At 57.6% G+C, this 23,206-nt stretch overlaps 1 protein-coding gene across 2 annotated transcripts in view; it reads right to left on the bottom strand.

Moving 5' to 3' along the window:
• SMARCA4 (SWI/SNF related BAF chromatin remodeling complex subunit ATPase 4) overlaps positions 1-14,364 on the bottom strand; it is a 90,832-nt gene extending 76,468 nt beyond the window's left edge. The window contains exon 1 of one of the 2 annotated variants that reach the window (XM_089316452.1): positions 14,225-14,364. The gene's annotated coding sequence lies outside the window, so the exon portion shown is untranslated. The remainder of the gene's footprint in view (positions 1-14,224) is intronic. The other variant, XM_089316451.1, reaches the window with a different exon arrangement.
• Between the last annotated feature and the right edge of the window lie 8,842 nt (positions 14,365-23,206).

Genomic DNA, 23,206 nt, shown 5'->3' with positions numbered 1-23,206 from the left:
GGTTTCTGTTGCCCCCCTCCCCGTTTTTGTTTTACTTTGAAACACACACACACACACACACACACACACACACACACACACACCGGGAGAGATCTCCATCTGCTGGTTCACTCCCCAGATGCCTGCAACAGCTAAGGCTGGGCCAGTTTGAAACCAAGAGCCAGGAGCTCCATCTGGGTTTCCACGTGGGTAAGTGCACCTTCCCTTGGGCCAGCACCTGCTGCTTTCCCAGGGGCACTAGCCGGGACCTGCGGCAGTACTCACATGGGATGGCAGCGTCACAGCACACTGGCCCCGGATGCAGGCTCGCCTCTGGGCCCTCCGTCCCCCAAGTCCCTCAGGTGGGAAAGGGACAACAGTCCTGCCAATGCTTCCCCAACCCTGCACCACACGGCTGCTTTCTCACTGGAAGGTCTTTATCCTAATTCAGGAAAACCGAAGCCAACGGCCAGGACCATCAGGCCCTCCGGAGAAAACGTTTCTTCTAACAGTGCACGTGCCACGGGCAGGCACTGGAAGTGACCCCCAGGCTAAAGCTCTTCCAAAGGCAGCCTGCGCGTCGCGTCCCAACTTCTCCATCGTGTCGCGTGATGCCGTCGCAGCCCTAGCTTCAGCGCCACGCACAGGTGCACTGAGGGCTGCCTCAGTACGGCGAAGCCCGCACAGGTTTAACGACAGGCGTGTGACACGACATCTGTCTCTGCAGTGCCACCGTCAGCACTCGCCTTCCTGGTCCGGAAGGCAGACGCCTCGTGAGACCGAGCGTCCCGAGCAGCACAACCGGCAGGGCTCGGCCGACCTGAGCGAGTGCTGGCACACGCAGCGTGGCAGTGGGGGCGGGGCCCTTCCTTGTACTGACTTATCTTGCTGCCTGTTTGCACACACGAGGCGCCCTGCTCACAGGTGTGCAGCTGCAGGGATCGTGGGTGGATGAGGCCGGCCAACCCAGCCTCGGGGGAGGGGCTCTTTGGCAGCCACCGTGAGGAGTCCCGCCAGTCACCGGCTCCAGACAGGAAGCGAGGCAGGTGGCATCGGTGCACCTGTCGCCCTGCTGCTGGGCACAGGCTTTGCGAGCTGTCCACTCCCATCTTCACGACACTGGCTGGCAGCGTGAGCAGAGCTGCTTCGGCCCGGGCGGCGGGCACGGCACTCCCTCCTGGGCGCCCGGCAGCTCCCTCCTCTGCACTCTCTGTGCAGTCTGTTCATGAAGATTCTCAACGTGCCTGATGCCCGAGCAACCAGGTTGCTCCTGATGGTTAACGTCTTGGGGGTTGGGGTCCTATCCAGAACAACAGGTGGCTACCCCGAGATCAGGAGGACACAGGAGGGAAGGGGACACCCAGGGGCATGTGACAGAACTGCAGAGCTGGGGCCGGCCCTGTGGCGCAGCGGGTTGACGCCCTGGCCTGCAGCACCAGCATCCCAAATGGGCGCCGGTTCCGGTCCCGGCTGCTCCTCTTCCTATCCACCTCTCTGCTCGGCCTGGAAAAGCAGCAGAAGGTGGCCCAAGTCCCTGGGTCCCTGCGCTGCGTGGGAGACCCAGAGGAAGCTCCTGGCTTTGGATCAAGGCAGCTCTGGCCACTGCAGCCAACTGGGGAGTGACCCATCGGATGGAAGACCTCTCTCTCTCTCTCTCTCTGCCTCTCCTCTCTGTGTAACTCTGAGTTTCAAATAAATAAATAAATAAATAAATCTTAAAAAAAAAAAAAAAAACAAAACTGCATATCTGTCCAAGTCCCAAAGAAATCACAGAGAAAGCAGACCTAGCTGAGGGGGCAGCGGGGCCTTGGGCCACTTGGTGGTGACAACCGAATTTGTTCACAAGCCCTCACTGCCATGCTCGTGCCGGGACCCTCAAGGGTTCCTGAGGCCCAGAGGCCACACTGGGGGTCAGCGGGAGGCCATGGAGCTGTCCAGGTGACAGACGCTGGGACTGGGCTGCTCTGCCACGACACTGTGTCCTAGGCCCTCAGCCAGCTCCTCCTGGCCAGCAGACCCTTCCTGAGGGGCTGGGTTGGGCCCCGCGCTGCTGAGAGCTGCAAAGCTACATGCTACAGCTTCAGTGTGGCCCCAGGTTCACCTGCTGTGGCCCAGGAGGGGCCTGCACCATGCGGGCTGGACGACATCATGCTTCTAAAGGCCCAGGCGTGCTTTACAGGAGCGAGGCCGCCCCGTGGGCCGAATCCTCTACACACACTTCTGCTTCCTCCGGGAGACCACACACCGTGACAGCCCTCGCCAGACCTGCTGCATTCCCCACCTCCAGTCCTGAGCCTCGTGAACTTCAGTCTGTGTGTTGCTACAGTGGCTCTGCAGGAGCTGCGGGGAGGTGGGGTCGGAGGGCCGGGAACACCCCTGCTCCTTCAGATCGAAGAACTCATGTCCTCAGCGAATGCCTGGATCGACAAGGTCCTCCCTAAGGCCGCTGCACACGCTCCTGCCGCGAGTCCCCGTGTGACCGTCACTGGGAAGGGAACTGGGCTTGGCACCTAGGCGGACCGCACACCTGGGGGACCCACCCAGAGGGGGCAGAACGACCGCACCTGTGCACCTGTGTCTGGGAACCCATCCCGATGCACGTGGCCCGGGTGCATCTGGGGCTTCGGGCAGGCAGCCAGGAGTGCGATCGGGCGTCAGAGCACTGGGGCAGGGATCCAGAAGGTGAACGCTAACGCATTCGGTCAAACGGTCAGGAGGCCGTGAGACCCAGAGGGTCCCAGCGGTCAGACGGTCAGGAGGCCGTGAGACCCAGAGGGTCCCAGCGGTCAGACGGTCAGGAGGCCGTGAGACCCAGAGGGTCCCAGCGGTCAGACGGTCAGGAGGCCGTGAGACCCAGAGGGTCCCAGGGAGCCAGCGGTCAGACGGTCAGGAGGCCGTGAGACCCAGAGGGTCCCAGGGAGCCAGCGCCGGAGGACCTAGAAGCTAACGGCCCCATCGTGCCACCTTGTCTGAGAAACACCTCCATTTCCTGGCACTCAGAACACAACCACAAACCGGGGTGCTGCCGCCTTGACACCATTAAAAAAGAACAGTGGGGGCCGGTGCTACGGCACAGCAGGTTACGCTGCCATCTGCGATGCCAGCATCCCATGTGGGCGCCACTTCGCATCCTGGCTGCTCCACTTCCAATCCCACTCCCTGCTAACGCGCCTGGGAAAGCAGTGGAAGATAGACCAAGTGCCCCTGCACCTGCATGGGAGACCTGGCTCCTGAATTCAGTCTGGCCCAGCCCAGGCCAGAGGCCATTTAGAGAATGAACCAGCAGGCAGAAGATCTCTCCCCCTCTCTAACTCTTTCAAACAAATAAATAAATCTTTAAACAAAGGCCCCCATTCCGTATCAGACACCCGGATTGGAGTCAACTCCAGCTACCCGCTAGGCACACCATGGGGGCAGCAGTGACGGCACATGGAGGTGGGAGAACCAGACATCGTGGACATCTGGGGAGTGAACGAGCAGATGGGAGATCTCAATAAGCACACATTTTCCTCCTTCCTTTTTGTCTTTGTTAAAGCATGAGCCAGCCCTTGTGCACAGATGTGTGGAGGAGGAACCAGAAGGAACCCAGGTGGTGTAGTATACAGGGTCACGGCGCGCGCACCCACACACGCACACACACCAGCCCCAGTCCAAGGAACACACACTGAGGGCCACAAGCAGTGGTCAGTGGCTCGCAGAAGGCCGGTGGGGGGGAGGGTCTTAACCTTTTCACATCACCCAAGTCTGCAGTTTCTGCTTCTGCTGTTCATGTTTCAGAACAAACATCCAACACATCTTTACACAGAATTTTAAAAAAATATTTAAGAAAGGCCGGCGCCGCGGCTCACTAGGCTAATCCTATGCCTGTGGCGCCGGCACCCCGGGTTCTAGTCCCAGTTGGGGCGCCAGTTCTGTCCCGGTTTCCCCTCTTCCAGTCCAGCTCTCTGCTGTGGCCCAAGTGCTTGGGCCCCTGCACCCACGTGGGAGACCTGGAGGAAGCTCCTGGCTCCTGGCTTGGGATCAACGCAGCTCAGGCCGTTGCTGTCATTTCGGGGAATAAACCAGCGGATGGAAGACCTCTGTCTTTCAAATAAATAAAATAACTCTTAAAAAAAAAAAAAAAGGGAGTCATGCTAGTCACTGAGGAGGAGGGCGGGCGGGCTGCTGTCAGGTCCATGCAGCCAGAGAGCCAGCGCTGGACTTAAGTTTGGCCCGAGGGTATCTGTTTTAGAGAAATTTGTTCACATACACGCTTCATCAGCAGGTCCGAGGGCACTTTCAAATTCATGGGAAATAGAATGAAAACATAAGGTTGAGGCAGGCGCTTGGCGCACTGGCTGACACACTACTTGGGATGCCTGTAGCCCACGTAGGAGAGCACGGATTGAACACCAGCTCGGCTTCTGATCCAGCTCCCTGCTAATGCACGCCCTGGGAAGACAGCAGGTAACAGCTCAAGTCCTAGGGTCCCTGCCACCCACAGGAGAAACCAGACTGAGCCAGCTCCTGGCTCCTGGCTTTGGCCTGGCCCAACACTGGCTAAGCAGGCATTTGGAGAATGAAACAGCAGATTGAAGATCTTTGTTTCTCCAGAAAAGGAAAACAGAGAAAAGTAATTTAGGTGCCAAACAAACAAACAAAAACTGAAGCCCCCTACATAGTTCTCTAAGTTCTTGAAGACCCTGTCTGGATAATCATGGGCTCCAAAATCTGCTGCACCAAAATAAACTAATTTTTTAATTCCACTCTCCATGAACTTTCAAGTTTTTAAATTTAATTACTTCTTTATTTAAGAGGCAGGGAGGGGTGTGGCTCACAGGTAAGACTGCCACCTGCAGTGCTGGCATCCCATATGGGCGCCAGCTCGAGTCCCGGCTGCTCCACTCTAATCCAGCTCTCTGCTGTGGCCTGGAAAAGCAGCAGAGGATGGCCCAAGTCCTTGGGCCCCTGCACCCGCATGGGAGACCCAGAAGAAGCTCCTGGCTCCTGGCTTTGGATCAGCACAGCTCTGGTCATTGAGGTCATTTGGGGAGTGAACCAGCACAATGGAAGACCTCTCTCTCCCTCTCTCTCTCCAACTCTTTCAAATAAATAAAATAATTCTTGGGGAAAAAAAAAAAAACCTGCCCTACATTTAGCTGAGAATACATGTCAGAAACCAAAAGATCATGTCACAGTGACAAGCTACAGTGGCTTCTCAGTTCCACCTGTAAGGCAGTACCGAAGTGTCACCAAGCCGTACTTTTGCCACTGGCAATAATATATTTTATTCACTGGATTCTCTCCCCTTTTTCATTCACTTAAAAGCCACTTAAGAACACCTGTCCATTTACGTGTACCCAAGACAGCCAGGACCCTGTCTGCCCGTGGGAGTCCCCTGCGCCAGATCCTATTTATATACAAGACGTAAGTTTTCTAATCTCCTGACCACCTCCCAGCAATGAAACGTGACTCAGAGGCAGGTGTTGTGGTGCCACAGGTTAAACCGCCCCCTGCGGTGTCCACAGTGCACTGCTACTGGCCACTCCACCTCCTGACCCAGCACCCTGGGAGGCAGCATGTGAAGGCCAAGTACTTGAGCACCTGCTACCCAGGAGGGAGATGTGCGTGCAGCTGGCCAGCCTGGGCTGCAGTGGGCATGTGCGGGGGAGTGAACCAGCGGTGACAAGTTCTCTTCCCCACACACCCCCCCCACCTCCCCCCACCCTGCTTTTCACATCAATGTATCTTTGTACAAAGACACACTGTTACAGGGTGGGAGTGCTGAAGAGAGGTGAGGCAGCAACCCCACAGCTAAGGGCTGCAGATGGGAGGCTGCAGGCGCTCTTTCAACCCCAGGGGCCTGGGAAATCCTCAATAGCAGCCAAGGTCTGCGCAGAGACCTAGTGAAGCGACACCGCCGGCAGGCAGATGGCCAGCACGGGCAGAGGCACGCTCCACAGCACAGCCAGCAGTGGGCCAGGGCACGCAGGCGTGAAGACACCCTGCACACCAACTCCCGCACTGCACCGTTCCCCTCCCATCCTCTCACAACACAAGACACTCCTGTGACCGGATCCGTGCGGTTTCCACACCAAACACTTCTCGACTTTCCCAGCACCAGCCGGGTATCCCACAGTTCAATTCCGACTCTGTCTGCCTGGAGCGAGCATCAGATCCCACAAGCTCACGGCTCAGCCCACCGGCCTGCGCTCTCTTCAGATGCCAGCCACATCCCAAACAGCTACAAACCAGGGTCCCCAGCAAGCTCTCCGCAGGTGCAATTCACTGGCTGCAGCATTCACAGAACTGAGGCAGGCACCTTACTGACCCTACTGGCTCCATGTACACGCTACAACTCAGGAACGAGCAGACGGAGACAGACACAGGCAGGGGCAGGGCACTGGGGTGGGCACCCCCCATGCCTTCCAACCACTGGGTCTTCCTGGTGCCCAGCCCCATTCTAGACTATCTAGAGGCCCCACCCCAAGCCTCTTCAGTAGCAGAAACTCAAGCATGATCAAAAATGGGCTCGTGAGGGGGTGGCACAGTAGACTAAGCCTCCACCAGCAGCACAACCATCCCACATGTGGGCACTGGTTCGAGACCCGGATGCTCCACTTCCCATCCAGCTCTCTGTTGTGGCTTGGGAAAGCAGTGGAGGATGGCCCAAGTCCTTGGGGCCATGCATCCGCGTGGGAGACCCGGAAGAAGCTCCTGGGGCCATTTGGGGGGTGAACCAGCAGAGGGAAGACTGCTCTTATCTTTCCCTCTGTAATTCTGCCTCTCACATAAATAAAAAAAAAGAAGAAGAAGTGACAATGAGTAACAGGCCGCTCCTCTTGCTTCGAAAGCAGTGAAATGCACAAAGGTCAAATGCATTGCATATTGGGGGGGGGGGGGCAGCAGAGGGGAGGTGGGGCCCGAGGGCCACAGTGTGGGGCAAGCACTCTGCTCTCCTAGTTGTACAGGAATTCCCTGGACGCTCTGATGGGATGGACAAGGGGAAGAGAGAGAGAGGAGATAAGGATGAAGGCGGTGACCAGCAGGGCCTCAAAAACATACCAGGAGCCCCTCCCTCCAGGCCACGCCACCTGGGGCTGAAGCCCCTGGGTTCTCCCATCACCACAGGTGAGGCAGCAACTGTCACACAGCCACCTGCTTCCTGGCGCAGCCAGGCATGACCCCACTGGCAAAAGGAGAACTTCAAACAGCCCAAAGAGCCATTTTAAAATCCACTTAAAAAAATTAAAACAGGGCCCTGTAAAATTAAAATTAAAAAGTGGAAGAAAAACAGAAACAGAGACCAACACTTGCTGGTTGAAGTGAAGGCGGTGTGCGCTGAGCCGCAGTCCTCCACTTCTCACCTGCTGCCCTCTGTCTGGCAGAGCATCGACCCCTCCCTACTGACCAGGATTCACGTTATCTCAAAAACTAAAGAGAGAGAAAGAGGGGACGAGGGAGGAGAGTGGGAGAGGACCACAGTCCATTTATTCTTAGGTTTGCATCCATCAACTACGCTGATTCCGCTGTCTATTAATATCACATTAACATGAAAAAAACAAAGTATCAGACGGTTTAAAAAAAAAAAAAAAGCAGGCCCTGGGGCCAGCGACCCGGCACAGTGGGTCAGGCGGGTCAGGCTGCGCGCTACACCGGCGCCCAAGCGGGAGTGCAGGCTCCAGTCCCGACCACACCACTCCCCATCCAGCTTCCTGAGAATGCATCTGGGCAGGAGGAGACGGTCCGAGCACTTGGGTCCCCGGCACTGATGTGGGAAACCCAGATGGGGCTCCTGGCTCCTGGCTCTGGCCTGGTCCAGCCCTGGCTGCTGCAGCCACCTGGGGAGTGAGCCACTGAGCGGAAGACAGTATCCAACTACCCATGATCTTGCTCTTGCCTCCTCCCTCCCCGTCACGCTGCCCTTCAAATACGTAAATAAACAGACCTGAAACCAAACAGAGTCATCCTCCTGGGCACACACAGAACGCAGATGGAGCCTGAGGACCTCCTGCAGGAGGGGACCACCCAGGTCCCCAAGGGAAGCCCTGGAAACTCGCGCGGGGCTCAAAGGGCGAGGAGAGGACAGGGCTGGTTCCCGGCCCTGCCAACGTTTATGGCTTTTCAAAGGAAGCCCTTGGCCGGCGCCGCAGCTCACTAGGCTAACCCTCTGCCTTGCGGCACCGGCACCCAGTGTTCTAGTCCCGGTTGGGGCGCGGGATTCTGTCCCGGTTGCCCCTCTTCCAGGCCAGCTCTCTGCTGTGGCCCAGGAGGGCAGTGGAGGATGGCCCAAGTGCTTGAGCCCTGCACCCGCATGGGAGACCAGGAGGAAGCACCTGGCTCCTGGCTTCAGATCGGCATAGCGCCGGCCGTGGCAGCCATCTGGGGGGTGAACCAACGGAAGGAAGACCTTTCTCTCTGTCTTTCTCTCTAACTGTGCCTGTAAAAAACAAAACAAAACAAAACAAAGGAAGCCCTGGCCTTATGGAACTGGAGGGAAATCAAGGCACCCCCCCAACGCCCTGTGAAACTCAATCTCCCAAGGGACCCAGCTCCGCCTGGGGCTTCCCGCAGGCTCTCTGAGGAAACACCACCATCAGCCCCAGTCAGGACAGCTTCCACCAAGAAACCCCCAGGGCCCGCTGCGCCCGGAGCTCTGCCCGGTCCCCGGACGCACAGCCCAGTTCACCAGACACAGCCCCATGCTGCCTCCCCACAACAGGCCGGCCGGCGGTACTTCCCTTGTATAGGCAGGCACATCCCTGTAATTCTAATGTGAACTCTGTCTTCAGGGTTCCAATAATACCCGCTTGACAAAACACAGGAACTGAGCACGCGGCACTTTGTCAAGAGCCACAGCCAAGGCTGGCGTTGTGGTACGGTGCGGCCAAGTCCCCACCTGCGACACCGGCATCCCATACGAGTGCCGCTTCGACTCCTGGCGGCTCCACTTCTAATCCAGCTCTGGCAAAGCGGATGGTCCAACTGCCTGGGCCCTACCACCCACCTGGAGAGATGCGGATGCAGCTCCCGGCTCCTGGCTTTCTCTGCCTCTCAAAGGAATAAATAAATCTTTTCTTTAAAGGTTTATTTATTTTATTTGAAAGGCAGAGTTACAGAGCAAGAGGGAGAGACAGAGAGAGAGAGATCTTCCATCTGCTGGTTCTCAGGTGGCTGCAGGGGCCCAAGGACTTGGGCCATCTTCCACTGCTTTCCCAGGCCACAGCAGAGAGCCAGATCGGGAGAGGAGCAGCCAGAAATGGACTGGCGCCCATAGGGGATGCTAGCACTGCAACCTGCTATGCCACGGCACCAGTCCCAATAAATAAATATTTTTAACAAATAATAAGGTTGGGCCAGCACTGTGGCGCAGCGGGTTGACTCCCTGGCCTGAAGGGCCGGCATCCCATATGGGTGCTGGTTCTAGTCCCGGCTGCTCCTCTTCCAATCCAGCTCTCTGCTATGGCCGGGGAGAGCAGAAAAAGATGGCCCAAGTCCTTGGGTCCCTGCACCCACGTGGGAGACCCGGAGGAAGCTCCTGGCTCCAGATCAGAGCAGCTCCAGCCATTGTGGCCAATTGGGGAGTGAACCATCGGATGGAAGACCTCTCTCTCTGCCTCTCCTCTGTGTGCAATTCTGACTTTCAAATAAATAATTAAATCTTAAACATTTTCAGAAAAAAAAAAAATAGGGTGAAAGATGGCCCTAGTGCTTGGGTCCCTGCACTCAGGTGGGAGACCTGGAAGAAGCTCCTGGCTCCTGGCTTTGGTTGGACCCAGCTCTGGCTGACACTGCCACTAGGGGAGTGAACCAGCAGATCAAAGACCTCTCTCTCTCTCTCTCTCTCTCTCTGTCTCTCCCTTCTCTGTAACTCTTTCAAATAAATAAATCTTTAAAATAATAACAACAACTGCCGGCATTATGGCACAGCAGGTAAAGCCACACCTGCAATGCCAGCATCACATATGGACACGAGTGCGTGTCCTGGCTGTTCTGTCTCCCATCTGACTCCCTGCTAATGGCCTGAGAACAGCAGCAGATGATCCAGGTGCTTGGGCCGCTGCCACCCACATGGGAGGCCCGGACGAAGCTCCTGGCTTCAGCCTGGTCCGGCACTGTCAGTTGCAGTCATCTGGGGAGTAAACCAGCAGATGGAAGACCTCTATCTCTACCTCTCTCACTCTTTCAAAATAAGTAAGTAAATCTTTAATAAATAAAAATAAAAAGCCACGGCCACTGTGGGTAGTCTTAACCCTAACCCAACACTCTGCTTTCCAAGGCCATGTCAAAATTACAAACATTTTTAAAAGTATGACATTCCTATACTACACACTTTACTTTTTTTCTTATTTTCTTTTTAAGATTTATTTACTTATTTGAGAAGCACAGTTAGAGAGAAGAAGAGTCAGAAAGAAAGGTCTTCCATCTGCTGGTTCACTCCCCAGATGGCCTAACAGCCAGAGCTGGGCCGATCCGAAGCCAGGAGTGAGGAGCTTCCCCAGTCTCCCACGCAGGTGCAGGAGCCCAAGGACTGGGCCTTCCTCCACTGTCTTCCCAGGCCACAGCAGAGAGCTGGATCAGAAGACGAGCAGCCAGGACACAAACTAGCACCTATATGGGATTCTGGCGCCATAAGCAGAGGCTTGGCCTACTACACCACAGCACTGGCTCTCAAATCCGGCGCTGTGGCACAGCAGGTAAACCTGCCACCTGTGGTGCTGGCATCCCACACGGGCGCTGGTTCGAGTCCCGGATGCTCCACTTCCGATCCAGCTCTCTGCTATGGCCTGGGAAAGCAGTGGGTTGCCAAAGTGCTTGGGCCCCTGCACCTGTGTGGGAGACCAGGAAGAAGCACCTGGCTCCTGGCTTCAGACTGGCCCAGCTCCAGCCTTTACAGCTATTTGGGGAGCGAATCAGTGGATGGAAGACTTTTCTCTTTCTCTCTGCCTCTCTTTAACTCTTTCAAGTAAATAAATAAATCTTAAAAAATATGGGCCGGTGCCGTGGCTCAATAGGCTAATCCTCCACCTTGCGGCGCTGGCACACCGGGTTCTAGTCCCAGTTGGGGCGCCGGATTCTGTCCCGGTTGCCCCTCTTCCAGGCCAGCTCTCTGCTATGGCCAGGGAGTGCAGTGGAGGATGGCCCAGGTGCTTGGGCCCTGCACCCCATGGGAGACCAGGAGAAGCACCTGGATCCTGGCTCCTGCCATCGGATCAGCGCGGTGCGCCGGCTGCAGCGGCGGCCATTGGAGGGTGAACCAACGGCAAAGGAAGACCTTTCTCTTTTTTTTTTTTTTTATTTTTTTTTTTTATTTTTATTTTTGACAGGCAGAGTGGACAGTGAGAGAGAGAGACAGAGAGAGAAAGGTCTTCCATTGCCGTTGGTTCACCCTCCAATGGCCGCCGCTGCAGCCGGCGCACCGCGCTGATCCGATGGCAGGAGCCAGGATCCAGGTGCTTTTTCCTGGTCTCCCATGGGGTGCAGGGCCCAAGCACCTGGGCCATCCTCCACTGCACTCCCTGGCCATAGCAGAGAGCTGGCCTGGAAGAGGGGCAACCGGGACAGAATCCGGCGCCCCGACCGGGACTAGAACCCGGTGTGCCGGCGCCGCAAGGTGGAGGATTAGCCTATTGAGCCACGGCGCCGGCTCAGGACCTTTCTCTCTCTGTCTCTCTCTCTCTCACTGTCCACTCTGCCTGTCAAAAATAAAAAAAAAAAAAAAAAAGAAAAGAAAACTATAAAAAAAAATAAATAAATAAAAGGAGTTGATCTCTTTGTTATCACTCTGAAAATACATGGGGGGGGGGGGGGCGGCACTGTGCCGCAGCAAGTAAAGCTGCCGCCTGGAGCGCCGGCATCCCACATGGGCATCGATTTCAGTCCGGCTGCTCCACTTCCGATCCAGCTCTCTGCTGTGGCCTGGGGAAGCAGCAGAAAATGGCCCAAGTCCTTGGGCCCCTGCACCCACGTGGGAGACCTGGAAGAAGCTCCTGGCTTCAGATTGGACCAGCTCTGGCCAGTGCAGCTATCTGGGGAGTGAACCAACAGATGGGAGACCTCTCCCTCCATCAAATACATAAATAAATCTTTTTTTTAAAGATTTATTTATGTATTTGAAAGTCAGAGTTACACAGAAAGAGGAGAGGCAGAGAGAGAGAGAGGTCTTCCATCCTCTGGTTCACTCCCCAATTGGCTGCAACAACCGGAGCTGCGCCGATCCGTAGCCAGGAGCCAGGAGCTCCATCCGGGTCTCCCACGTGGGTGCAGGGACCAAGCACTTGGGCCATCCTCCACTGCTTCCCAGGCCACAGCAGAGAGCTGGATGGGAAGTGGAGCAGCCAGGACTAGAACTGGCGCCCTTATGGGATGCCGGCACTGCAGGCCAGGGCGTCAACCCGCTGCACCACAGCACCGGCCCCAATAAACCTTTAAAAAAAAGAAAAAGAGAAAGCCACCACCTGCACCGCCAGCATCCACAAGGGCGCTGGTTCGTGTCCCAGTCCCTGCTAACACCTGGGGAAGAGCAGAAGCTGGCCCACGTGCTTGGGCCCCTGCATTCACGCGAGAACCAACCTCAGGTTTTTGGAATACAGGAGGACTCTACATCCTGCTTTTAGGCTTGGAGAGAGTTAATTTGCAGAGAGATAAGGGAAACAGTAACTCTGGCAACAGGAGCACTGGAGCCAGGCAGGTGCTCCCACTCGCGGCCCACCCCAGGTGCACCTGTCTCACAGCCCAGGGCGCCGGGTGCTTTGCTGGAAGGCGAGCCCGAGCCCGGACTCCACATGGGGGGGGGGGGGGGGTGAGTCCGCAGGGTGAGGCCAGGACTTGCACCCCCTACTTCACGGGGGCACCGCTGAGGCTGGGGAACAATGCCTGCAAGGTCAAGCACCCCCCAGCAGCAGCACTTCCGGCTGGCAGCCAGGCACTCCACACAGGCGTTCCCTCCTCGGTCCTCCCGGCCCTACTGTGCGCCAGGCGCAGGGAGCGGCACAGCAGCTGACACGGCTCCCCCGCCGCCCCCACGCCGGTGATGCTGGGGCTGACAACCGCGCACGGAAGGCCCGAGGTCCCGCGCAGGTGTGGCGAGGACCCATCCCGGGTGGTCAGACAAGAGTGGAAGCCTCGTCCTCCCCGAGGGCGCGCTCCCTCGGCTCCCCGGCACGGTGAGCACTCCACAGGACAGGGGGTCGCCTGCTCCGCACCCACCCCCAGGAGGGGACAACAAGGCTTCGCCCTCGCCAGGAGCCCCTTCCCCCGCGCCCTCTGCGATCTGGGCGCCTGACCACAAAGGAGGAAACTGAGGGGTCCAGAGAGATCCAGCGCCTGCCTAAGGTCACACAGCTGAGTCACCCAGGGCACCAGGAATCGAGCCCCAAGAGCCCAGGCTGTAAGGACCCACGGAAAACTTGTATCAGATTCCTGGGGGCGGCTCCTGGCTACTCTCCCCCGAGGAGTCCCGCCAACGCGAGGCAGTGCCCCCGACACCGGCGTGGGACACTCGTCTGAAAAGCCGCACGTCCCACCGGGATAAACCAGCCACCCGGCGGGGCCGCGAAGGATGGAAAGAAAAAAATAATAATAAAACCACCATGCTCTCAACAGCGAGCGGTTCGCTCCACCCCCCGCCCCGGCCGCCGACCCCCCACTCATGTTGGGAGCAAACATTTCGAAGCCACGACCTGCAATGGATTGGGGACGGGGGGGGGGGGGGGCTGGTTTCCCTTCATGAAAAAAAAAAAAAAATCGGGAATAACACATTTAAAAAAAAATACGATGTTAAGGCCGCTGACCCAAGTCGGGGGGAGGGGGGCGGTAAGGGTCGCGATCGGGCGACGCGGCGGGCGCGTCTGCGGCTCCGGCGCCGAGCCCCCCAGGCAAAGGCAGCCTCGCCAGACGAGCGAGCTCCGCGCCGGAGAGAAAAGCCCCGACGACGCCGGGCCATTGTTGCAGCCGCCGCCGCGACCCCGGCGCGCCCGGGAGCTTTGTCCGGCGACCCCGGCGAGCGCGCGCGCACAGGGGCGCGCGGCCTCCACGCGGCGCGGCCCGGCCCGGCGCCCACAGCCCGCAGGGCCGCGGAGACGCTGCGGGGGCCTCGCCCGCGCGCGCGGCGGCCGGCCGGGCTTCTTGACCCTTGGGCGCCGCCGTACCCCGGCCCCACTCCCCGCGCCGCCGGCCCCCTCCCCCCTCGGCGCCCCGGCTCCATTCAAACCGTACGCCGCGCCCCGAGCCGCGCCGCCCCCGCCGCCGGCCCCGCGTTCCTTACCGGGAGCCGCCGGCGCCGCCCCCACCCCTCCGCGCGGGGCCGGGGGCACAGGAGCCGTCTCGCTTCTCCTCACGAAACAAAGAAGCCGCCGCCGCCGCCGAACGAGGGGAAGCCTCGCGCGCGCGCCCGCCCGCCCCCCCACACGCCGCCCGCGCCCCCGCTGCGCGCGCACTGGCCGCCTCCCCTCCCCCCTCGGCACGGCGGCTCCAGCTTCCGCCGCCCCGGCCGGCCTCGTGCGCGCGCCCGCCCGCCCTTCCGCTCCCCCCCGCGCGCGTGCGCGCCCAGCCCTGGGCCGGGAGAGGTGGGCGGAACCCGGAGGGAGCACGCGCGCCCGACGCGCCGCGCGACTCCCAGCGAGGCGGCTCTGCGCCTGCGCGCGGGCGCCTGTTCTCGGCTCGCCGCGCGCCTGTCGCCGCCGAGCATGCGCGGAGCGGGAGCCACTGCGGCGGCGGCGGCGATGGATTGGGGGATGGGGCCCGGGGCTGGCCGTGGGGGCTACGGGGAAGGAACGAACGGCTCGGAGACCCTGAGGCTCGGATGGACGCTGGCGGGCCGTGGGTGAGGGCGGGAGGCTGGCAGGCCGCGTCGGGACTCCTCTGCGAAGTCCCAGGAACGAAATTAGCAAGTGTGCCCCAGTCCGGGCGACGCCGTGGGAGCTTGCTGCGGGAGCGCTGGGCGTCCGGCCCTGCTCTGTGCTCCCCGGCGGCCGGGCCGCCCCCTCCCTCGGGCCCGCTCGGTCTGGTTTTTCAGGTCCCGGCTGACTCAGCGCCCGCCTCCCCCACCCCTCGGCCCCGCCCCACATTGCCCGCACCTCCGATGAGAGGTGCAAGATGCTGCTCCTCCAGGCTGTGCTCCCGCACACGACGTCGGAGGCAGCTTATATGTCAATTAACTCCGCAGAGAAGGCGCCCCCGCCTGCAGGCCGAGGTGCGCGGCGGGGACGGAACCTCCCTGGCCCTCCCAGGGCCAGGACGCAACCCAGGCGCTCCCACGAGCTCTGTGGGTCTCCCGGGCCCCGTCTCACCAGCTCTGCCAAAAGCCTGCCTGCACGCTAGCATTTAAACCAAACTGCCCCAGCAGGTGGAACACCTCTCCCCGTCTCCCCGTCTCTGCGACTTCCCAGTGAACCAAATAAGTGAAGGAGAGGCTAGCGCACAGCGGGCTGTTTGGGGTTGAGTGTGCGGCCGCCAGGCTCGGTCCGCGCACAGCCGGGGTCTCGTGCCGAAACCTTTGGTGCGTGGGTGGTGCCAGCAACTTCACCGGACACCTCTCCACCTCGCGGTCAGGGTCTGTGAGATGTGACAGCCCGGCCCCCACCGCGCAGGCAGCGCACAGGAGGGAGGCAGAGCTGGCCGCCGGCGGCACCGGGGTTTCTGCAGTGCCAGAGCTGGACCGAGACGCCCTCATCCCCTGTGGGGGCCCTGGCTTCGAGTTCCGGTTCCTTCCTGTTTTTTTGTTTGTTTTGTTTTTTAATTATTCATTTGTAAGGTAGGGTGACAGAGGGAGACATACTCCATCCACTGATTCCCTGCCCAATTGCCTCCAGGAGCCAGGCTCTCTACCTGGGTGTCCCACGTGGGTGCAGGGGCCCAGGCATGTGGGCCACCCTCTACTGCCTTGGCTGGATGGGAAGTGGAGCAGCCGGGACTCAGCACAAAGTCCCACGGGCGATGTGGGCGTCGTGAGCCCAGCCACTGCTGTGCCCCAACACGGACCCCAGCTTCCGCCCAGTCTAGCCCAGCTCTTGAACGGCACGCATGCGGGGAGGGAACCAGTGCAGAGAAGGACTCTCTCTCTCCCTCTCTCCACTCCAAATAGAGAGGCAGGCCTTGTGCCATAGCAGGCTAGGCTGCCGCCTGCAGCACCGCCATCCCGTATGAGTACCGTCTGAGTCCTAGCTGCTCCCTGGCCAACCCCGTTCCCTGCTAGTGTATCTGAGAGAGCAGCAGAAGGGAGCCTGAACCCCACCCCCACGTGCACAACCTGGGTGGGGCACCTGGCTCCTGGCTTCAGCCTGGCCCAGCCACTTGGGGAGTGGACCAGTAAGATGGAAAATCTCTTTCTCTCTCCAACTCTCCCTCTCTGGAACTGCCTTTCAATTTTTAAAAATGAATAAATGAATAAAAAAAACCTGACGGAGCCGGCACTGGTATAGCTGGTATAGCTCTCTGCTGTGGCCGGAGTGCAGTGGAGGATGGCCCAAGTGCTTGGGCCCTGCACCCCATGGGAGACCAGGAGGAGCACCTGGCTCCTGTCTTCGGGAGGGCGCTGCATGGGGAGAGAGCGGGAATGTCTGAGTGGACTCTCATCCTCCTGTTCCACGCAACAGACTGAACACAAGGGAATGACCTGCTGACACCGCAGCCTGGATGAATGGATCCCTGGGAAACCAGCCCCAGAGGGGTTAAGAAAAAAAGTCACAGAAAGGTTACACAGTATCTGAGGGCACTTCTGTAACATTTTTGAAGCCCCAACATTGAGAGAGATGAGGGCTTGCAGACAGGCAGAGGGTGAGCCATGAGGGGGCAGCAGAGGGATCGCCTGGGGTTTGTGGCTTTGTTCTTTTCCAAGGATTGACTGAGTGTTGATTGATTGATTGGACAGGCAGAGTGACAGAGAACGCGCTACCATTTGCTAGCTCAGCGCACAAATGCTTGCAACAGCAGGGGCTGAGCCAAGCTAGAACCAGGGGCCTGGAGCTCCATCGGGGTCTCCCACGTGGGTGGCAGGGGCCCAAACACGTGGGCCGTCACTGCCGCCTCCCAGGATGTCGCTGGCAGGAAGCTGGATCAGAAGCAGATCCCAGGCCTGCCCATAAGGAAGCGGAGCTTCCCGAGGAGAGCGGTGCCCGAATACCCGCCCCAACTGGCATCTGACTGATGACGGAGATGCAGGCCTACACAGGGGATACATTTGTCAGACCTTAATACGCATACCTGGTACCAGCAATGTGGCGTCGCAGCTGAAGTCACCACCCGCAAGGCCAGCATCCTGTCTGGGTGCCGGTTTGTGTCCCAGCTGCTCCATTTCCAATCCAGCTCCCTGCTGTGGCCTGGAGAAAGCCGCAAAGATGGCCCAAGTGTTTGGCCCCCGCCACCCATGTGGGAGACCCAGAGGAAGCTCCCGGCTGCTGGCTTCAGCTTGGCCATTGTGACCATCTGGAAAGTGAACCAGCAGATAGAAGATCTCGGTCTTCCCGTTTCTAACTCTGACTTTCAAATGAATAAACCTTTATAATTAAAAAAAAAAGTCTACACATAGAATCATGAGTACAAGTAAAACTAAGAATATCTCAGTGAGATCAGTGCACTGTGTGGATGTCAGTACCCTGGATACCTTTAAAAAAAAAAATCCAGACAGAGGGGTAAGGGGTGGAGAGAGAGGTCCTCCACCCACTGGTTCACTCCCCAGGTGGCCACAACAGCCAGGGCTGGGTCAGCCAAAACCAGGAGCTTTATCTGGACCTCCCGCGTGGGTGGCAGGGGCCTAAACACTTGGCCATCTTGCACTGCTTTCCCAGGCACATTAGCAGGGAGGCAGACTGGAACCAGAGCGGCCGGTCTCATATGGTGACCACATGGGTGCCAGCGCGGCAGACGGCGGCTTGACGACGCCGACCCCGCTCCCCCGGTACGTAGTCTACCACTGTTTTGGAGATGATCACCACTGGGGACTAAGGCAGGTCTCTGCGCCCGCGTGCATGGCAGGGTTACTCGTGGTAGACAGCAAACCTAGTGTCCCTCAGACGCTGGCTGTGTGAACAAGAGGTGGTGCCTCCACGCGACAGAATGCTCTCCAGCCTCCAACGGGAGGCGCTCGGGGTGCACAGGGAGGCACCGCGGGCTCACCTGCCACATCCCACAGCGGAGCGCCAGGTGTTGCCAGAGCACCGGCCTAAGTCCTGGCTAAGAGGTTTTCAACCCAGCTTCCAATCAAGGAGGGCCCAAGAGCTCGGGCCTGGACTGGCGCTGTGGCAAAGCGGGTTACAGCCCCAGTCTGCAGCGCCAGCATCCCATGTGGGCACCAGTTCAAGTCCTGGCTGCTCTGCTTCCGATCCAGCTCTCTGCTGTGGTCTGGGAAAGCAGTAGAAGATGGCCCAAGTCCTTGGGCCCCTGCACCCACGTGAGAGACCCGGATGGAGCTCCTGGCTCCTGGCTTCGGATCAGCCCAGCTCTGGCCCATTGCAGCCACTGAGGAAGTCAACTAGTAGATGGAAGACCTCTCTCTCTGCCTCTGCCTTTCTATAACTCTGCCTTTCAAATAAATAATAAATACATCTTAGAAATAAAAAAAAGAGAGCTTGGGCCTCTGCTACCTACGTGAGACCCACATGGAGTCTTGGGCACTTGGATTCAGCCTGGCCCATATCTGACTGTTGCAGGCATCTGGGGAGTGAAGCCGTTGATGGAAGATCTCTATCTCCCCCTCCTGTGCCTCCTTCCCTCTCTCCCTTCCTCTCTCAAGTCAACGAAAAAGTAAATTAAAAAAAAAAAAAAAAGAATAAAACTGTGACACACGTTACAACAAGGACCCAGAAGACATTATGCTGAATGAAATAAGCCAGTCACGGGGCCAGCGCTGTGGCTCACATGGTTAACCCTACACCTGCGGTGCCCACATCCCATATGGGCGCCGGCAGTGGAGGATGGCCCAGGTTCTTGGGCCCAGCACCTGCATGGGAGACCAGGAGGAAGCGCCTGGCTCCTGGTTTCCGATCAGCGTAGCTCCAGCCATAGCGGCCATTTGTAGAGTGAACCAGCAGAAGGAAGACCTTTGTCTCTGTCAAATAAATAAAAAAGAAAAGAAAAGAAATAAGCCAGTCACAAGATGGCAAATCATCATGACTCCACTGACGGAGGGACCGGAATCCGTAATTAATAGAGACGGAGCACGACAGCGCAGGGCTGGCTTTGCAGCACAGCAGGTGAAGCTGCCGCTTGGGACACCCGCATCCCACACTGCAGCGCTGGTTCAAGTCCTCCCACTTCCCATCCGATCCAGCTGGGGGAGCAGCAGCAGAGGGCCCAGCCCCCCACCTGGGAGACGCAGAGGAAGCTCCTGGCTCCCGGCTCCAGCCTGGCCCAGCCTTAGCAGTCCTGGGGAGTTTGGGGAGTGAACCAGTAGATGGCAGCTCTCCCTGTCTCTCAAACAATAAACAAAGACAAAGAACAACACTCAAGTATACAATGTATTCTTTAAAAAAAAAATTATTTATTTAAAGAGTTACACAGAGAGAGAGGCAGAGAGAGACAGAGAGGTCTTCCATCCGCTGGCTCACCCCCCAATTGGCCGCAACAGCCAGAGCTGCACTAATCCGAAGCCAGGAGTTTGCCTTCCGGGTCTCCCACACAGGTGCAGGGCCCCAAGCACGTGAGCCATCTTCTCCTGCTTTCCCAGGCCACAGCAGAGAGCTGGATCGGAAGTGGAGCAGCCGGGTCTTGAACCAGCGCCCACATGGGATGCCAGCACTTCAGGCCAGGGCGTTAACCCGCTGTGCCAAGTGCCGGCCCCTGCAATGTATTCTTACGTGGCCATCAAGATGCCGATAGGTTTTTCCGGCTGTCTGCTCCTGTCCAGCTGAGATTTCGCATCTTTTGGGCCACATCTCCTGTGTCCCCGTGTCCCTGGTGACCACACCGCAGCGTCTGCATCTGCGTACGAGTGGGAGCCTGTGCACTTCCCGAAGGACAGGATCTCCCGCGCCCTCCCTGCGGTGTCGTGCACTGCGTCCATTGGCTCGTGGGTGGACACCTGGCCTGTCTCTGTGGGGAGGGCACGGCCGTGAGCGAGGACTGCAGGTGTCTCAGCACACTGACTTCATTTCCCTCACTTCCCACCAGAAATGACGCTGCTGGCCACAGAACCAACTTATTCTAAGTACCTGTAGACACGTGTGTGTGTGTGCACATGAGTGTGTGTGAATATCGCATATTTGAGTGTATACACATGAGTGCATGTACATCACACACACATGAATATGTATGAGTCGTATACATCACACATGTGCATGCATGAGTTTGCGCATGCATTACATACATGTGTGTATACACATGTAGCGTATGCATTACGATTATGTGTATACATTATATATATGAATGTGTGTACACATTATATGTGTATTGCATATATGTGCATGTATACAAGTGTGTGTAGACATTACAAATATCAGTGTATTACATATATAAGTGTATACATTATATGTATTAGTGTATTATATATTAGTGCATTACAGAGTGTGTATATTACATACATGAGTGTGTATGTATGCATTGCATGTGTATAACTATGTGTGTAAATATTACATATATGCGAGTATATGCATTACATATATGTGTGCACATTAAATATGTTGTGTATTGCATCTGAGTGTATTACATGGGTATGTATATATTACATATATGTATGAGTGTATGTATGCATTACATGTGTATACACTACATATGTGTAAATATTGCTATATGTGTGCATTACACATGTGTGCACATTACATCTATTTGTGTGCTGCATCTGAGTGTGTTACATGAGAATGTATATATTACATATACATGTGAGTGTGTACGTATGCATTACATGAGCGTGTGTATAATTACATATCTACGACTTATGTATTACATCTGTGAGTGTGCATATATACATTACATATATGTCAGTATGTGTGTGCTACATATATATGACGACGTAAAGTCATGGGAGGACAGTCCCAGAAAGAGACATCACGTGTTTTCCCTGACCCGGGGTAACTAACAGAGCACCTAAAACACAACGTATTGGCGTGAGGTGGACATCCGGAGATTCGATGAGGGGTCGCAGCCCTGGTCTCTTCTGTTGAGGAACAGTGGATTATTTTCTTCACGCTATCTGTTGAACTTTTTCCTTAGTGTAGGGGTAACCTTACCAACATCAAGTAAACTGCAAATAGCCCTTCGTGAAAATCGAGAGTGGCAATGTGAGAGCAAGGCGGGTGGGCGGGGTGAGGCTGCGGTGGGAAGCGTCACTGTCCCTAATCTGTATGTATGAAACTTGTACAAGTTAAATACAATTTAAAAACTAACAAGTCGGGGCGGGAGGTCGGCACGGCGGTGAAGCCACCGCTCGGGAAGCCCCGTCCCGGGTCGGAGCGTCTGGTTTGAGCCCCGGCTCCGCCCGACCCCAGCTCCCTGCGCATGCGCTCACGTCCTGGAGTGAAGTCCCGCCCTGTCAGGGCCGCTGTGGGTACTGGGGCGTGAACTAGCAGACAGAAGACCTCTGTCTGTCTGCCTTTTCTTTTTTATTATTTATTTATTTGAAGTTACAGAGAGGGAGAGGGGGAGAGAGGGAGGTTCCCATCCGCTGGTTCACTCCCCAGGTGGCTGCCACGGCCGGAGCAGAGATCCGAAGCCAGGAGTCAGGAGCCTCTTCCGGGTCTCCCAGGCAGGTGCAGGGGTCTGCTGCCTTTTATTTTTTAAAAAATTATTTTTTAAAGATTTGTTTACATGAACAGCTGAATCAGAGAGAGAGATCTTCCACTCACTGTTTCACTCCTCCAACGGCCATGACGGCCAGAGGCAGGAGCTCTGTGCATGCTTCCACGCGGGTGCAGGGACCCAAGCACGTGGGCCGTCGGCGGCTGCTTTCCCAGGGGGGACTGGCAGAGCCAGAGGCAGAGCAGCTGGTCCTCCAACTGGCGCTCCTGCAGCCCACGCTGGAGCCGCAGGTGGCAGCTTAGCCTGCTGCACCACAACACAGGCCCCCTCTCTGTCTATTAAACAAGTGAAATAAAATATTTTAAAGCACAGAATGCCATTTAAAAAAAAAAAAAAAAACAGGGACAAAGTCCCAGTGTAAAACGACACAGCACCTGCACAGAACCTACGCGTGTCCTCCGGGACACTTTAGGCCATGTCTCAGGTGACTCACCTGGGACGGCGTCAGCTCTGAACAGATGTCTCTGACAGGCGTGGGGAGAGGCGTGCACACGGCCAGCACGGGGAGACGCTGTCTTGGGGCACTTTCCACCTGGACGTGCAAGAACCTGCAGGTGTGCAGCCAGCAGACGGCGGCGTCGGGAATCAGGAGCCGTTTCTCCAGCCCGGAGCTCGGCTGCACCAGGGACTGAGGGGCAGGGAAGACCGGCCCAGTGTCTGACGTGCACCTGTCACTTTGGGACGCAACAGTGAAACTTCCTTCAGAAATGACCGTGTAGGGTGTAGGGGGTGGGTGTTAGGCACAGGGGCCCCACCCCCTTCCTGCGTCTGCGAGCCTGGGTTCCAGCCCCGTTCTCCACTCCTGGCCCCAGCTCTCCGATAACGTGCACCTAGGGAAAGCAGCAGCAGATGGCTCAGGACCTCGGGCCGCTGCCACCCATGTGAGAGATCCATGAATCTCCCAGCTCCTGGCTCAGGCCTGGCCCAACTCCGGCTGCTGTGGGCATTTGGGGAGTGAACCAGCGGAAAGAAGACCTCTCTCTCTCTCTCTCTGCCTTTCAAATAGGAAGAACAAATGACCCCGTACCTGCCTGTGACACAGGCTACGAGTGCCCGGTGGGTACGACGTCTGGCTCTGGGGAGACCTCCCTGTTCGCACAGTGATCATGCCAGTGAGACCTGAAGGAGGAACCGGTGCTAATGGAGAGGAAGGGGCTCAGCGGGGCTCGGCGGGGCCCGGGGGGAGAGGGCCACACGCCCAGCACAAACAGCTAAGCAGTGTCTGTGAAAATGAAGATGCGCTGCTTGCAAGACACCGTGACCCTCAGGGGCGTCCCATAGGCCGGCTGCCACCCCCACACAGCCCCCGTGCCACTCGGGTTCAAGAATGAGCACGGGTGTGTGGCACACCACGTGGCCGTGGGGGCGGGCCGGCTGCCACCCCCAGACAGCCCCCGTGCCACTCGGGTTCAAGGCTGAGCACGGGTGTGTGGCACACCACGTAGCCGTGGGGGCGGGCCGGCTGCTCTCTGCATTCCCTGTTCGGATGGAAGGCATTAGCTTCAGTGACTGCAGACGG

Source organism: Oryctolagus cuniculus, chromosome 16, assembly GCF_051225735.1.
Source record: "Oryctolagus cuniculus isolate XC-2025 breed Fujian yellow rabbit chromosome 16, ASM5122573v1, whole genome shotgun sequence".
NCBI classification, from domain to species: Eukaryota; Metazoa; Chordata; class Mammalia; order Lagomorpha; family Leporidae; genus Oryctolagus; species Oryctolagus cuniculus.
The sequence above is the reverse complement of the archived record's forward strand: the minus strand, read 5'-3'. Positions and strand labels throughout refer to the sequence as shown.